The following is a 16205-nucleotide window of genomic DNA, read 5'->3' as shown; positions in this document are numbered from 1 at the left end:
ACCATCGTGGTAGCTAACTATTTGGGATAAAAAAAACCTCCTTGATATCTCCAACCTCCTTGAGCTTATCAACCTCTTCTTTTACTGCCTCGTCATGGATATCTGAGGACCTACGAGGCTTTTGTTTTTTTGGTGGATGGCTGAGGTCCACGTTAAGCCGATGTCATATAAACTCGGGGTCCACCCTGAGGGCTTCATACGGGCTCTAGGCAAACACATCCATATTATTTATCAAAAATAGTAGAAGCTCCACTTTTTCCGCGATTGGGAGGCTTTCTCCTATTTGAAAATACCTATCTCCAAGATCTATGGACACCTTCTCCATCTGTTCATATAGATCCTCTGGGGGAGACTGGCTGCCATAATGAATTGGACGGTTTGACTTCCTCTTTTTGTTTACGCCTGATGGCAGCTATTTGGCATCATTGGGCCATACTTTGATCTCCCTGGAGTTCAAAAATGCCCTGATCAGTTAGAAACTTCACCTTCTGATGCAAGGAAGATGGCACAAGGAAGGTGTGAGGGGGTCTATTTCCCTTATCTTTCCCTTATCTCTCTAGCTGGTCTATTTCTCCAATTGGCCTACTCCCAGCTGGATTTCTTAGGTATATTTATCTCCTCTTTCCTTGGTTTTCCCCCCGTTCTTATCTTAAAATAGGACTTTTGGGGGTGTCTATACTGTTCAAGTTGTCCTATATGTATTTAATGCAAAAGAGATTAGGTAGAGAACCTCTCATTAATGCAGAGGTGACAGTCTCTGTGATCCTTATCCCTTAGGGAGTTTCTCGAGGTATACCTGGTGAGAGTGGCATCTCGATTAAAAGAGGGATTGGTTTCCCTTGATCACTCCTTTGCCTACTCCAAGGTCACCTGTGTTTATTACATCGAATGAAAGTTTCAAATGTTGGCAGCATACCTAGAACTCCGCGGGAATCGCTTGGGGGACATTTCCCCTTATGACTCATAGAGATGGGCCTAGCCCATCCTTTCAAGTATGAGCTTTCAAGCCCATTGGTCCTCGACCTAGAATTGAATTCATCCCCCACACAGGTTATATAAATTTGGGAAATTAATTTTGATTATATATTATAGGTCACTAAAATGAGTTTGTTCGAATATTAAATTGGCTCTTTTTATTTTTCATACTTGCAAAATATTAAGATGATTAGAGATTAATAATTATTTTATATTTAAAATATTTGTTTATATATTAATTAACATCCAATTAAAATGAAATTTGGCATGCATATTAAGGACAAGAAAATCGTGTAATACAACTGTGCGAATTTGAATATTTAAACTAATTAAAAGAAATTGAGTGACATAATATTAACAAAAAGTTACACATGTACTTAATCCTCCCTCTCTCTAGAGAGAGATTCATATAAATTCCTTTGACAAAAAATAATTAATGCATAAAAATAAATATACCTACCCACTAACACATGATAATAAATTAATACTTTGACATAAATTCAATGGTGTAATTATGTTGAAGGCTAAATAAGGATCACATTTTAAAGGTTCAATTTTTTTTTTTTTTTTTCCAGTTGTAGGGTATTTTGGTTATTTTAGAGTTACGGTGGATATTAGGGGAATTTTGCTCCAATTTTTAGCTTAAGGGTCTTATTGTCATTTGGAGTGTGACTAAGAATGTTTGAAATTTCATGGTTAGATATTTTTCTAAATCCAAGGATTTTAAGGTTCAAAATTTTTGGTGGATTTGGCACATATCCACATCCTAAATTTTTTAAATTATCCAAACAAGGTATCCAAATTTATAGGCCCAAATACTACCATCCAAATAGACCATAAAGAATTTTAATCAATCCAAAAAAAAAAAAAAAAAAAAAACCTAGAAGTGCCAAGCCAATGTGCAAAAATAGACCATTCACATAATAATACAAGATAAATGTTATATTTACAATATTTTTACAATAACTTTTATAGTAAATCTTAAGTGGAAGGTTGTTACGGGTTGTTATTGGTGGACAAAAATGTAATTTTAGTGGTAAGTTCAAATCTAATAACAACTTACTACCAATAATTTGTTGTGAAAATATTTTGTATGTATCACTTGTCAACAACACAATGATTTGCATGAAATACTCTTTTTCTTTGAAGAAAAAAAATTATGGGACTACCTCTAAATAAATTCATTATAAATTTTTTTTTTTGAAGAAAAAAAATTGCATTATAAAATAAGTTGCGAATTCTTTTAGGAATTAATACGTTGTATGTCTTTTTCTGCTCCCTATTTTGCTGGCTGCATATATTTAGTGACAACTTTGAATTTTTTTTTTTTTTAATTCAATAATAAAGGACAACATGCTAGTACTACTATTAAGTTTGAAACCTGAAACTGGAAAAGTGTGCGAACGCGTTCCCAGACACACATTTGCGTTTCTGAAACAGTGCACATTGGGCCTTGTTTATCAATCCACAAATTTACTTTTTAGTTACTTTTTTATTAAAAATAAATTTTATATATTTAAAAATGATTTTACTACAGCATTTTTCAGTTTTAAGCTATATCTAAACAGACACATAAATTAGTCACAACCTTTTTTTTATTATTTATTTTTTTAATCTTGCAACAATATAAGCCATGCTTTGATGGTGTTGAAAATGTCAAACTTTTAACATGCACATATAAAATAATTTAAGTGTTGCAGTTAGAAAAAGCAAAAGATCTGCTCATTAGAAGAAGATCAGCAAGAGTTACCAATCGTTTAAAGTCTGTCCTGAGAGACTGGCCACATTTGTTAAAGCAGCTCTCCACTTCTGCACCTTCTCTGGGAAACGTTTTTCATGTCCATCAAAGGCCTCTCCAAATGTCTTCCCCTGATGTCGCACGTCAGTGGGTTCCACATGGTAGAAAATGGGTAACACTCTCAATATCCCTCTCTCCCTGCATTCAACAATCTTTGCAAGTTCTTCCAAGCACCATGAAGAATCTGCATAAGTTTTAGAGAAAACGATGACCGCGATACTCGATTTCTCGATTGCATCCAAGAGTTCCTGCGAAATGGGCTCTCCCATCTTAATATCTGTATCATCCTTAAAGGTGGTGATCTTTTTCTCGTTCAAAGTATGATATAGATGGTCGGTAAACTTATAACGCGTGTCTTCGCCTCTAAAACTGAGGAAAACGTCGTATGCCGGATGGGGTTTAGGTCTAGAGGTAGAAGATAATCTGGAAAAATCCATTGGTAAGTTAAGAATCTAAGACAGACAATGTCTTGTCTTCGAAAGGAGTTGGCAAGAAGCAGGCAAACTATACCAACAAGAGAAACGAAAGAGACGATGGGGTACTGTTTGTATGCTAGTGGAAGCCTTTGCCACCAACTCCACTGGCTACGCATTTTATAGTTAGGAAGACATATAATATATCATGCCCTCAGTAATCAGTGGAAACAGTGGCGGAGCCACACACAAGTGGCCCAAAATTTTAAAAAATTAATTTATAGTATGTATATTATTTACATTTTAAAATGTAGCATATAAAAGTTGAAGTTGCCCCCCTCATTTTGAGTCATTTCAATGGTGTTCTTAAAAGAAAAAGAAATTATATTAAAATCATATAATTTAAGAGGTTTAACAAATTAAGTTATGTAGAAAATGATACATTTTTGTACATGTCTAATAGAAGAAATACATGACTTTTATATACTCATTAAAATTTAGAAGATGATAAATTCTCTTGGTAAATTAATTTATATATATGTGTGTGTGTGTAAAAGTTTGTCTTAACTAATATATTAGCATTACAACTTGACCCCTTCAAACCAAAATTTCTGACTCCACCCTTGACAGTGGAAAGAACAAGGAAACAATACCATTAAAAAAAAAAAAAAAAGGAAATTTATTAGATATTGTGGGGTATACTTCTTTCCTCTCATATGAGGTGAGCTCAATGGTGAGAGGGACCCACCCTTATGTAAAAAGGAGAGGGTATACTTCCCAAGTGTCCAATAACAGCCGGGAAACAATAGCCTAAAGTGTCCCACACATTTCACATAAACTTCCAGAGTTTTGAAATTCGAGAACAAAAGAAAACCACATACACGTGTGAAACTTTTTGAATTTTTATTATTCCCTTCTTTTTCCCCATAAGTTTTTTTTTTTTTTTTTTTTAATTTTTAGAGAAGACTTTTTCCCTTAAGTTGTTTCGTACTTATTTGTTGTTTATATAATAATAATAAAAAATATCACATTTTAGTCAACTAAATTTAAAATTCACTCACATCAAATCATATTAAATTACATAAAAATACATGATTGTTATAGCAATTGTGTAAATATATACTAACACTATTCATTTTACAATTTATTTTTTATTCTTTTTTGTACATATCTTGAAAATAAAGGAATAAATTAAATAATAGTTGTTGTATACGAAGAAAAAGAAACAATTAAAAAAAAATTTTAAAAATAATATTTTAATGAAATATAATGTAAAATAGATAATCTTGTAAGGATTTGGACTCCTGGAAAACACAATATGTTTAACCTAATTTATTAACCAAGTAGTTATTTAGGTTAATTATTCAGATCTAGGTTAAACATTCATCACATGTAACAAACACAGCGGAAAAGTAAATAACACAAGATGTGATGACCTAGGAAAACTAATGAAACAACTCATTTCAAGGTAAAAAACCTAGGGGGAACTATCCCAAATCCACTATATCAAGTTGAGATTTACAGTCAAGAATACCAATTCGTATTAAATCTAACACAGTTACCAAACTAGGCTCTGAACTCCATTGAATTCCTTGATCTAGATCTATCCTCACATGAACCACTTGTTCATACCTTGATCTTCAGTACACTTGATAGTTGAAGGCTTAGCTGAAACTTTACTCTACTGGTACTAGCAATATCAATTTGATATTCAGTAGGTGCTCATAGAGTTAGAAGATACAAAACCTCACAGATCTCATAGGAGTAACTCTCAAGACTTAAAAAAACATATATTAGGGTTTTTCTTTTATACCTAGAAGTGTTGGACTTAAATCCTAAACGTTTCGTGGGCTGTTTTGAAAATCTGTAGAATTGCAGTTCGATCGGTCGAAAGCTTCTCTCGATTGATCGAGCTTGAAAAATTTTGACTTCTTCTTTTTGCAGCTTGTACGTTTTGGAATCTCTACTTTTATCAGCTTGAATAATGTCTAAAACACTTCAAAGACCCTAAGATCTAATCCTAGACAAGTTTTTTTCTCAGTTTGCCAACATAAAACATATTTAGAACCTAAACATTTATGACTAAATATTTAGAACATAAAAATATGATATTAAGTATTTTGAAAAATTGAGTGTATTGTGTGTAGTATAACTTGTCACACCCTTCCTTAAAAGTTATCATGGCTTTTGAACGGAGTTGTGACGTGCCTTTATGTTAGAATCTCTTTTCCTCTCCCTTATGTGTGTGTTTGTGTGTGTGTGTGTGTTTGTTTCTAAAAAATAAAAAATAAAAAAGTATTTTGAAAAATTAATATATAAAATAAAATAAAAATTTCTTATGACAATTTTTTGCACTAGCTGATATGCTCTAATGGCATCTTTGGTAGGGATGATTTTAAGGAAATTAAAAAGAAAAAAAAAAAGAAAAAAAAGAGGAAAATAGGAGAGAGAAAATTGGTGGGAGGAGTGTTTGGTTGGGAGGGAAGGGGGAGAGAAAAATAGTGGAGCCATTTTCGAGTTTATAAAATCATAACCTCTCTCTCTTGCTTATTTGTTTTGACTTTTGAGGCTGAATCGTTGAACCAATTAATAAAAAAAAAAAAAAAAGAAGAAGCAAAAATACTAAATAAAGAAAGTCTGGCCAGCCAGGTAAAAAAACCTAATTTTTTTAATTAAAAAAATATTACTATTTTTTATTCTAGATTTTAGTATTATTTAAATGAAATTTTATTAATTTATTAGTATTAAAAAAAAAACTATTTGTAAGAGTTAAAGGAGTTTATAGAAAAAAGGATAAATAAACATAAATTTAAAGATTAAAATGACACAAACAAAACATAAGGAATCAAAAAAGAAAAAGAAAAAAAAGTGCACCGATCTTAAAAGGTTTATGGATCAGGGAAGGAGAATTCTGATTGGAGAAAAGCAGCAAGAGGTGTGAGCAAAACTCTTTTTCTTCGAGACAAAGGATTCTATTTTTCTGCTGCAGCACCTTGGGTCCCACTACACGTCGGTGCTTGGAATCATTATCATCATGCTATGAATAAAATGACAAACGAGACCCGAGAGAAGAGACCAAAATAAAAGTTCGTATTGGAGTTTGGAAAGAATGAGCAAAGGGTGTGAACCTTTTACTGTTTTTCATGGAAAAGGGTTCTATTTTCCCGCATGCAACACTTGGGCTCCACACATCGGTGGAGTAATTATGCAGTGAATGCCTCGTTTTATGCAATACACAGGTAATTGGATAGCACACCCCTCTTTTTTTTTTTTTTTTTTTTTAATTACAATAAATTCAACTGTAGTATGACCAATTTTTACTTTACTTATTTGTGGTTCAAAAAATAAAAAAAGACCCATTATCTACCTCTCCATTTGCCGTTAAACAAACACATTTTTAGACGAAAAGAAACATAAAACAAATAAAAAAACTAAGGCTTTTAATTTTTACAAAAAAAAAGGGTATGAACATTAGATAGGTATGAACATCACTAGTGTTTTGTTTTATTTACAATAGGAAACGATCTAATCTAACACAAGTTGAAGAGCATTAAATCTTCAACTAGTTCTTCGAATTCTTCATGTTCTTCTCCAAATTCTAACACAATCAACACCAAATTCTCAGCAAATCAAACCCATAAACCTAGTAAACAAACTAACCTAGATCAAACCCAGATTAAGAAACCAATCACAACAAACCTAGAAAAACACAATTAAACCCAAATCAAACCCAGATCAACACAATCAAGCTCAAAATCAAACCCAGATCCTACCACCACTGACCAACACAATCAAACCACCACCACCACCCCACCACCCCGTCGACCAAACCAAAGATCCACCCCATTGATCAGTCACCAAACCCACCGAACCAGTCAACAAACCCATGCCAACAAAGTAACCAAACCCACTACCACCATCGTTGATCAAAAAAAAAAAGAGGAAGAGGGATTTCGCAATCATCAACGAATCGGGCAGAGGCCGAGATCAAGCTCCATTTTGGCTGAGACGGAGGCTGAGATCGAGCTCCATTCTCTCTAAACCACCGCCGGCCCTTTTCTTGGATCTGCTCTAAACAGTCGAGATGGATGCAAGAACGAAGGAAATTAGATGAACCCACAACCAAAACCACAAAAATCAGATGAACCCATAACCAAGAGTCGTTGAAGGATCGAGAGTCGTTATTGGAGTTCGACGAAGCAAGAAGAGGAGCGGCAGCAGAGGAAAGATGGGCTCGTCATGAAGAATTGGTTGTGGGTTTGGAGGAAACTCAGTATAGTGTCCACCAACGACGATGGTGACCTTGATTTCACGGCATTGAAACAATTTTAGTGTGTTATAGAGATGAGAGAGATATTTGATTTGATTTTTAGTGTGATAGATGAGAGAGATATTTTATGTGCTTGGGTTATGGGGTTTAGTGTGTTACAAAGATATTAAAAAAGGTCCCAATGTAGACCTTTTTTAATGGTTCATCATAAAAAATCATATATTTCTTGCCTTCTTCCTTTCTTGATTATTTTTCAAAGGAATTTTTAGCAAAGGACCTGTAATTTGCATAGAAACACAAAACCTCAGCTCTTTTAAAAAAATTCAAACTCTAACTTTTTGATTCATGTTATGTTATGTTTTGGTGGTAAACATAACATAACATGAATCAAGAAAGAAAATGCTGTATGTTAATGCATAACATACATACCAACCAAAAAAACTACACAAAACATATTATTTATAAACCAAATTATTAGCTGTATGTTAATGGACAAATAAAATGCTAATTTTGAGATTTTGTTGAGAAATTATATGTGAGCACTTTTAGTTTCTATTCAAATGCAAGTTCAGTTACAAAAATGATTTCTTAATTCTTTACTATGTGTGGCTAAAGTAATATTCTACCAAAATTTATATAGAGATATTGAAGAAATTTATATAGAGATATTGAAGAAAGAATCATGTGCTCAATCTGCTAACATCTATCTAGTCTTTCTTTAAAACAAAAAAGAGGGTTGAGAAGGCAAAGCATGGAACTAAGCATTAGACTGAAGGGAGTATACATCTCAACCTTCCCACTGTGGTTAGGAAACTGTTACCATGTTCAAATTTCTAGTGTGTTAGGGCTTAGAAATGTTTATATGGAATTTATATATGTATTACGGAGGTTAAGACTTAAGTAAACTATTAAAATATTTCATATTTTCAATCAAATTTTAAGAGTAGAGTTTCTTCTCTATAACAGATCTATTTCAATATTAAATGGCCAAAATAATTTTTTACAATAGAGAACATGTGTAAAGGAATTACATATAACAAAAGCAAATTGAAGATGACATGGGAAATTATACGATCATATGTAGCATCTGCCATAAAGCAATTTATTCATTCTATTGGCATCCTATATAACCCTTAAGAGATCAAGATGACATATGAGAGATTTCCAGTTACCCTTAACAGAACGAAAAAATCATGAGAAAGCTTTAAAACAAACAATAGTAACAATTACATAGCTTTGAAAACAAAATTTGTAGATTTTACAATGAATTATCTACATGCAAGCCTTCTTAGCAATCACCTATTATAGAAAAACGAACCTCATTGTTTATTATAACAAAATATACACACACCAATATTTATGCCAAATCAACATCTAATTTCCTGTTTCTATTGAAATGTAATTGTTATTTAAGTGGGGGAAAAATAGGGAAGAACTTTCAAAAATATAATCTTTTTAAACAACTCATAAAGTTAACGAATTGCAGAGAAATTTAATATTGGTGTTGTATTTTCACTATGCATTTATTTTAATTCCTCTCTAACCTTGATTACCCAAATACTCAAAACAACACCAAATCTAACACAAATATGCAAAACCAAACCAATTCTAAACCAAATACTCAAGCCTAAACCTAATAGAATCTCTCATTGTTATTAATGCTAATTGTCATGTCGTTGATTATCAACTAATAAAACACTATCTGAGCTTGAAATCTTTTATAGAAAATATTGACTTATTTTTTTTTAAAACACCTAGAAGATGCATTTGACTCGTCACCCACAAAACCAATAGACTGAGCAACCACGATCCCTATATTATGAAATGCAAGAAGATAAAAGAAAAAAAATAAAGAACAATTGGACATCAAAGAAGAAAAGGAATAGGAGGAAGAGAGAGAGCACCACTAACTGTTAGACTTATGGTTAAGTGATTAAATTCATCATTTCCTAATAGCTTAAGCTTTTGGGACTATCGGTAATTTAACATGGTATCAAAGCAGGAGATCCTAAGTTCGATCCCTGGCTTTACTCTACCTCCTATTTAAAATGTTAAATTCCCACTTGTTGGGCCCCCACTTATTAAGAGGAAGTTTAGGCCCACAAGTGAGGGGGAGTGTTAGACTTATGGTTAAGTGATTAAATTCACCATTTCCTAACAGCTTAAGATTTTGGGACAATCGGTAATTTAACACTAACAACACATTCAAAGTATAACAAAAACAAAGAATAACAGTCACATTAGCTTTCTTGTCTTACACAATAGCAAGCATCATAATTTGTTTTAAAAAATCTCATGGCCAAAAAATTTTCTTATGTTGAGTTTAATCATAGTTATCTACAAAACTAATGAAGATTCTCTGCTTGTCACATTCAGTATATGAATGACCTATATAATCTCTCTGATGGACAATTACTGGTTATCATATCTTCCACCTTTAATGACTAATTTGAAATCACGTCTATCAAAAATTTGAAATCTAAAACCATATTATCATAAAACTGGTATTGCACGCTATAAATAACCTGAAAATTTTAGCAAGGGAGAGAATCTTTCCAAACTTCAAATTTAAAAGTTTGGGGGGCAAAAGATAGAAAGTTCTAGTATGGCGTTAGGAACTAATTATGTGGAAAAACAAAACATGCCATATGAACACATCTTTAGGAATTCTATCAAACTACTTGTGAGAAGCCAATAACAAATTCGGAAAAGACTTCTAGTTTGAATTCTTTCAAACTCAGCTTGATTTGCCTTCATCTAAAACAAACTTTCTAACAAAGAATGCCTAAAATCACTAAAATGAGTAGCACCATAGACAACATAGGCTATATATTGATTACTATCTTGGGAATTGCAAAGCTAATCAATGCTTTCAATTTGAAAAACTTAGCTATCTCAATTCAAAACCAAACCAATCTAATTCAAACCTAAATCATATTCAATCCTCAGCTTTGAAAAAGAAAAGGAAAAAAACCAAAACAAAAACTTTACTAGTTATGGGTATATGGCAAAAAACCTAAAATAGAAATCAATGCAACATTCAATCCTATACTTATTTAATCCCAATGATTTTGTTAAGATTAGAAACAAAAGTACCCAAATTGAAATCAATATTTTTAGTGATTTATGTAATCTAAAAATAAATAAATAAATAAATAAAAACAAAACAAAACAAAAGCAAATATCTAAAATTGAGAAAACAAACATTTTGATAGAGAATCTAAAAATCCAATATAAAAACGAATCAAATCTAAACCTACCAACCAAAAAACTCAATTAAAAGTAACATTTTATACCTAAACCTAAAAAATTGAGAAAAAAATGTACCGTTGTCAGTGTCGGTTTTGGCAATCTAGTGGTATAAATCTGGCAAGGGAACGGACGGTGGTGGGGAAACTGATGGTGATGGCCAGCCTTAGATATTTCTCTCTTCATCAGTAAGAAGTTCCAAAAAAATTCAATGCGTACCTTCCAAATATGGAGTGAAGAGGATTGTTTTTACTATTCAGAATTTCGGAGTATGGTTCCGACGAACTCTGCTCTCTTTCCCTTTTGATTGTAATTTACTGATTTAAACAATTAGTTTTCTTTTTCACTGAGAGGCTATCAAAAGGTGTTTTAACGCTGTGAAACTCTATAATTTATCACTTTTTATTTGTGAACGTGGTTGAAAGTTATATGGGCATTTTTTCTTAGTGGCAGCACTGCCTTAATTGTAGGAAAAGGCTTCTGCTTTTATATGTAGCTAGTGTTTAACTCATGCAATGTGTGGGAACATTTTACATTGAAAGCTCAAATTATTGTGAAAACACTAACAAATTACAGCTTAATTGCTTTTACTCTAATTTATCTAAGTGCGGAATAAGAGTAAAAGAAGTGCGATCACTGGAACTACTCTTTAAGCCATAAGCAAGCAAGCAACAATAAATATAAAGCTTAAAGAGTAAAGGAAGAGAGATGCAAATATAAGATAACACCAAGACGTGTTATCGAAGAGGAAACCGAAGAACTCAGTGAAAAACCTCTTCGCAACCCTCCAAGTCAAAATCGATCCACTCATGAATAAGTTGGAGTATATGAATAACAAAAGACCCTTCAAGCCTAGTCTACCCAATGTACTTGACCCCTCCAAGCTTCTGCTAACAACGGACTTCTCAGAGTCTTGTTTTCACTAGTTTTCTGGATCTCGCAATACTGCCCAATTGCATCTGACATGCCTCACCGGCTTCTTTTGGCAAATCTCCAAAGCTTCCCAAGCTCCAAAACACTCATTACACTCTGAATAAGTGTGGGTTGTGTTTAGGTACAAATCTCCCCTTAAGATATAACAATGGGAGAGGGAAAAGAGAAGAGGCTACAAGGATTTCTCTATTGATGATGAGTAACTCTCTCCAAACAAGGGTGGGTGTGTTGTAGAAACCTCTCTAGGGTTTTCTCTTTTGAATAGCCTCTCATTACTTTTGTGGGTAATGAGGTATATATAGTATGGGTGAAGGGTAAGAAAGTCACACTTAAAATCCTCTAGGCAGTGAGTTTCACGGGTACCTCGCAAGATGGCCTGTTTTGTAAAGTACTTGCGAAATGCAGCCCGACACTTAACTCTTTAGCTTCCAACATATGCTTCTCACGTGGCCTTTTCATTGGAACCTTTACTTGCAAACTTCTTGTGAGCTAGTCGTCACTACACTAATCTTCATTGCATGCTTGATTCTTCACCAACTTAATACTAAACCCAATACAAAAAAATCCACAAAATACAAGGAACAAAATTATTGCAATTACAATACTTTTTGTCATGAAATAAAGCCAACATAAAACATAGTTGTAAATCATAACTTTACATACCTATTAGAAGACAATAACTTAACATAACAATACAATAAATAAAATACATTAAAATTTGTTCGGTTCAAGTTTTACAGCTACTCATTTGTCCTTGTCCTACTTGTAGGTATGCTATCTATAAAATAGGTTTGTGCTATCTCTATTTTTCATGGTGTTGTCGTTCTTTAGTTCTCATACAAAATCATCTATCGTGCCCTGCAATGATTGAAACTTTAATTAAATGGTGCCTCAAGAAATGGTTAACATTAAATCAAGTTCAAATTTTGATTGCATTCTTTGTACTATATATTGACTTTGAAGCTATTATAAGAAATTATTATAATGTTTTCCTTATTATAATGACAACTTATTATATATAGGTCGGATGTACATAATCTAAAATCTTATTCATGAATAATAAAAAGTAATGTGCAGAATCAAGCAATTAGTAAGGACTTAAACAAATATTAAAAAAGGCTCAAACATTATCATCTGTCTTTTTTGTTGTGCTATTGTTACATTATCCATTTTTGTTTCTATTATAAAATGGTAAAGGACCAAAAGTAGTTTTAATGTTTGTTTTTTGAATCAAAGAGTACATATTTGAAAATCTTCTTATGCTGTTTTTGTGCTATTTTTTTTTAACATCAACAAATGAGATAGTTTCATATTAAAATAAAAGTAACTAAGGGAAAATGAGGCTATCCAGACCTTTCAATTTAACTCAATAGCTCTAATCAAGTAAAATTATCTGAAATCTATAAAACATGGCAGGTTTAAATAAATGAACCATAAAAAATAAAAACATTTGAAGGTTGAGTAACATTGAAATCAAGATGTCACCTATAATTTCAAGAATTAAGATACATACTTTAGCATTATAGGTATTCCACTACTATCAATTATTACACCAAAACCCACAAACACCAGTAGGGAAAAATGATGGAGATCATTTAAAAAAAAAAAAAAACTCTTTTTGAAATTGCAATGAACAATTTCATAATCATCAGTAGGGAAAAATGATGGAGATCATTTAAAAAAAAAAAAAAACTCTTTTTGAAATTGCAATGAACAATTTCATAATCATCATAATTTGAAATTCAAATCCCTCAAAATCACAGCAATGTAATCTTTGAGATAGACTGAATTAAAAACCACAGAAATACAAATTAGGCAAACTAATTAGAAATCATAGACAAAAAAAAAAATGCAAAAGAGAATCTGTATGGACCCAAAATGAAAATTGGCCCAAAAAGGAGTATGGGCTTAAGCTCAAATAGCCCAAAGCAATAAATTTATAGAGAGCGGATTTGAAGAACTGGGCTTTAGTGAATTAGGCAACGAGCTAATAGATTTTAGTGATGAAGAAAAAAGAATAATAGACGTTTACTAAAGAAAATGCATCCCCGGCCAAATCCGAGGAGACTGATTCTAATGTATTGCTTCTGAGATTTGATTACAAGTTTGGTTCTAGATTGCTACAGTGTTTCTCTCCTAGTTTTTCGATCCACCTTCCTTTAGGGGTCTCTCACATTATATATTTCCTTCTTAGTGATCTTGGCCCTCCATTTGTCAACTGTCCAAGCCACTACTCGAGTACCCGTCCCATGAGACACTCCTTCTGGCTCTCTGTGAGTTGCGTGACTAAGGGAGTACTGTTTAGGGGTCTTCTCCACATAAATGCGGCCAGAGAAGTAGCTGCAGTGCATTTAATGCGGAAGTAACACCTGTTCCTTAGATATTTTTGGGTTTCCTTCCTTCTCGTGTATTTATGAGACATGCCTATGACACTAATGCCTCTATTGAGGTCATTTTCGTCGCTGGAATACATATCAGAGCAATGTTTGTCATGGTCGAGGAGATATTCCTCCTCGGACTGCCTTCTACTCTTTTCTTACTCATGAGGCACTGAGCTGAAATCCCTCATCTATTTGTCTCTCCTCGGATGTACCAATATTCTCAGATAAGGCCCAAGGCCTAATATACCATTTTGGGCCTTATCCCCACAATAGCCCCTAAAAATTATGGTTTTTCCCTCTCATCCATTGAGAAAAAGTGGGGTTTTGATCTTCAAGAGATAAGACCATTTATTTCTCAGACTTACACGTGTGGGATTGCCATTTTCCACGCTTCATAACTGTTTCTGACGCTTCGGGGTCAACGAATCATCATTTATTGCTCCAGGCGGCGCCTTGTTCCCCCCATCCAATGGTGAGGCGCACATCCTATGGTGGATATTTCTTCTAGAATTCTAAGCGGGATTATTCCCGCTCCTTTTCTCCCTCTATATAAAGCCTTGAGGGAACTCGTTTTCCTCTTTACTTCACAAACTTTCAAATACTCCAGAGAATCCCAGCGCTCCAACTCACAAAATACTCTCAATTCCTAAGCCTCTATAGTTCTTTCCTTAAGAAATTTTCTAAGGATCATTTCTACAGGATCAGGATTAGCACACTTACTTTTGTAAGTTTCTGTCTCTTTAAACTCTGTTTCCCTTCTCGGCCAATCTCCTCAGCCCTTTTAGTTGTTATTTCTTCGCTAGCAAATTCCAGCCGCTTTTTCTAGAGTTGTCCAAATTGGTAGATTTGCAAGCCTGTAGACTCCCCTGCCAAAATAGAAGCCTTTAAAGATAGGTACCACATACCCCAAGAAGTTGGCCTACGGTATTATTTCACAGAACAAATCGTGTCAAACAAAGAGGAAGGGGAGGTAATTATCCCCATCATAGCTTTCATAGAGGGAGGGATAACTCTTTTTATGGGTAGGATAACAAGGGACTACCTTCTCAACCATAGGTTATGCCCTCAACAATGTGCACCTAACATGTTTAGGATTCTGGGCTGTATCGATGCTCTTAACGAGCATCTCAGATTAGGACTTACCTGGCACGATGTGGTCCACCTATACGAATGCCACTCACAAGCCGACAGAGAGTATTACCTCAAGTCCAGGTCGCCCATCGTCAGGCTTATCTCCTTCCTCTCCAAATCTAACAAGGGGATGAAGGATGATTACCATATCGCTTCAGGGGCGTGGCATGATGGTCTCCATTGCCCGGTCCGAGATGGAGTGCTAGGTGGGATACCTTAGAGTTAGGTTTCCTAGCATGAGACTTAGATTTTGTATCCCTAACCATATCATTATCTTTCTGTCATTCTACTGCCTTTTGATGAAAGAATTTGATTTTCTAACAGTGTTTTACTTCTCGACTATATTTGCAAATAAGAATCAAGTTGCTCCTCAGCTCAGCCTTACCAGCATTGCAGCTCTCAACTACCTGCTCTGGTCAGAAATTTTTATGAGCAAGGACCGACAATTGCGAGCTGTCCACTTGATCCTAGATTTTGATCCTATTTCGAATGTTTTTCAAGAGGTCAGCCACGTTATCAAAGCTGGTGATCCTCGAATAAATCATATTGACGTGTCAAGGTCAGATTTCCTAGCCCGAGAGGACCTTCCCCTAGTCATACTACCAGCTCATCAAATCCTTCCTTCATTCGTGATACCGTTACAACAAGTCCTTCTCGGAGCAACAGTTGCAGCGGAAGAGGAAATTGCCTCCTCGCGCTTATCTTTGGTAGAAAAAATAGACTAGTTTCATTTTGAAGGGGAGAAAGGAGTACCAAAGAAGCCTGTGGAGCTCTTGGATTCCGAAACTAAGTCTGACAAACTTTCCTCTGCTCGGCCACCTAAGAAAAGACCTAGCCTGAGAGGTTTGATAGCCAACAGGAATAAAGGGGGAACCTAGCCTGAGAGGTTTGATAGCCAACAGGAATAAAGGGGGAACCTCAAAAGATGTCCCCCAGACCCTGACTCCTGCCAATCTTCCCCTTCCTCCTCTTCCTCCTATTAACCTCAGATTGTCAGCCAATCCCAATTTAAAGAAAAAGAGACCAAGCCAGGACTTAGAGGAAGGTGAGGTGGC

This window comes from Quercus suber, unplaced genomic scaffold (genome assembly GCF_002906115.3).
Source record: "Quercus suber isolate HL8 unplaced genomic scaffold, Cork oak 2.0 scaffold_832, whole genome shotgun sequence".
Classification (NCBI taxonomy): domain Eukaryota; kingdom Viridiplantae; phylum Streptophyta; class Magnoliopsida; order Fagales; family Fagaceae; genus Quercus; species Quercus suber.
Note: the sequence above shows the minus strand (reverse complement) of the source record.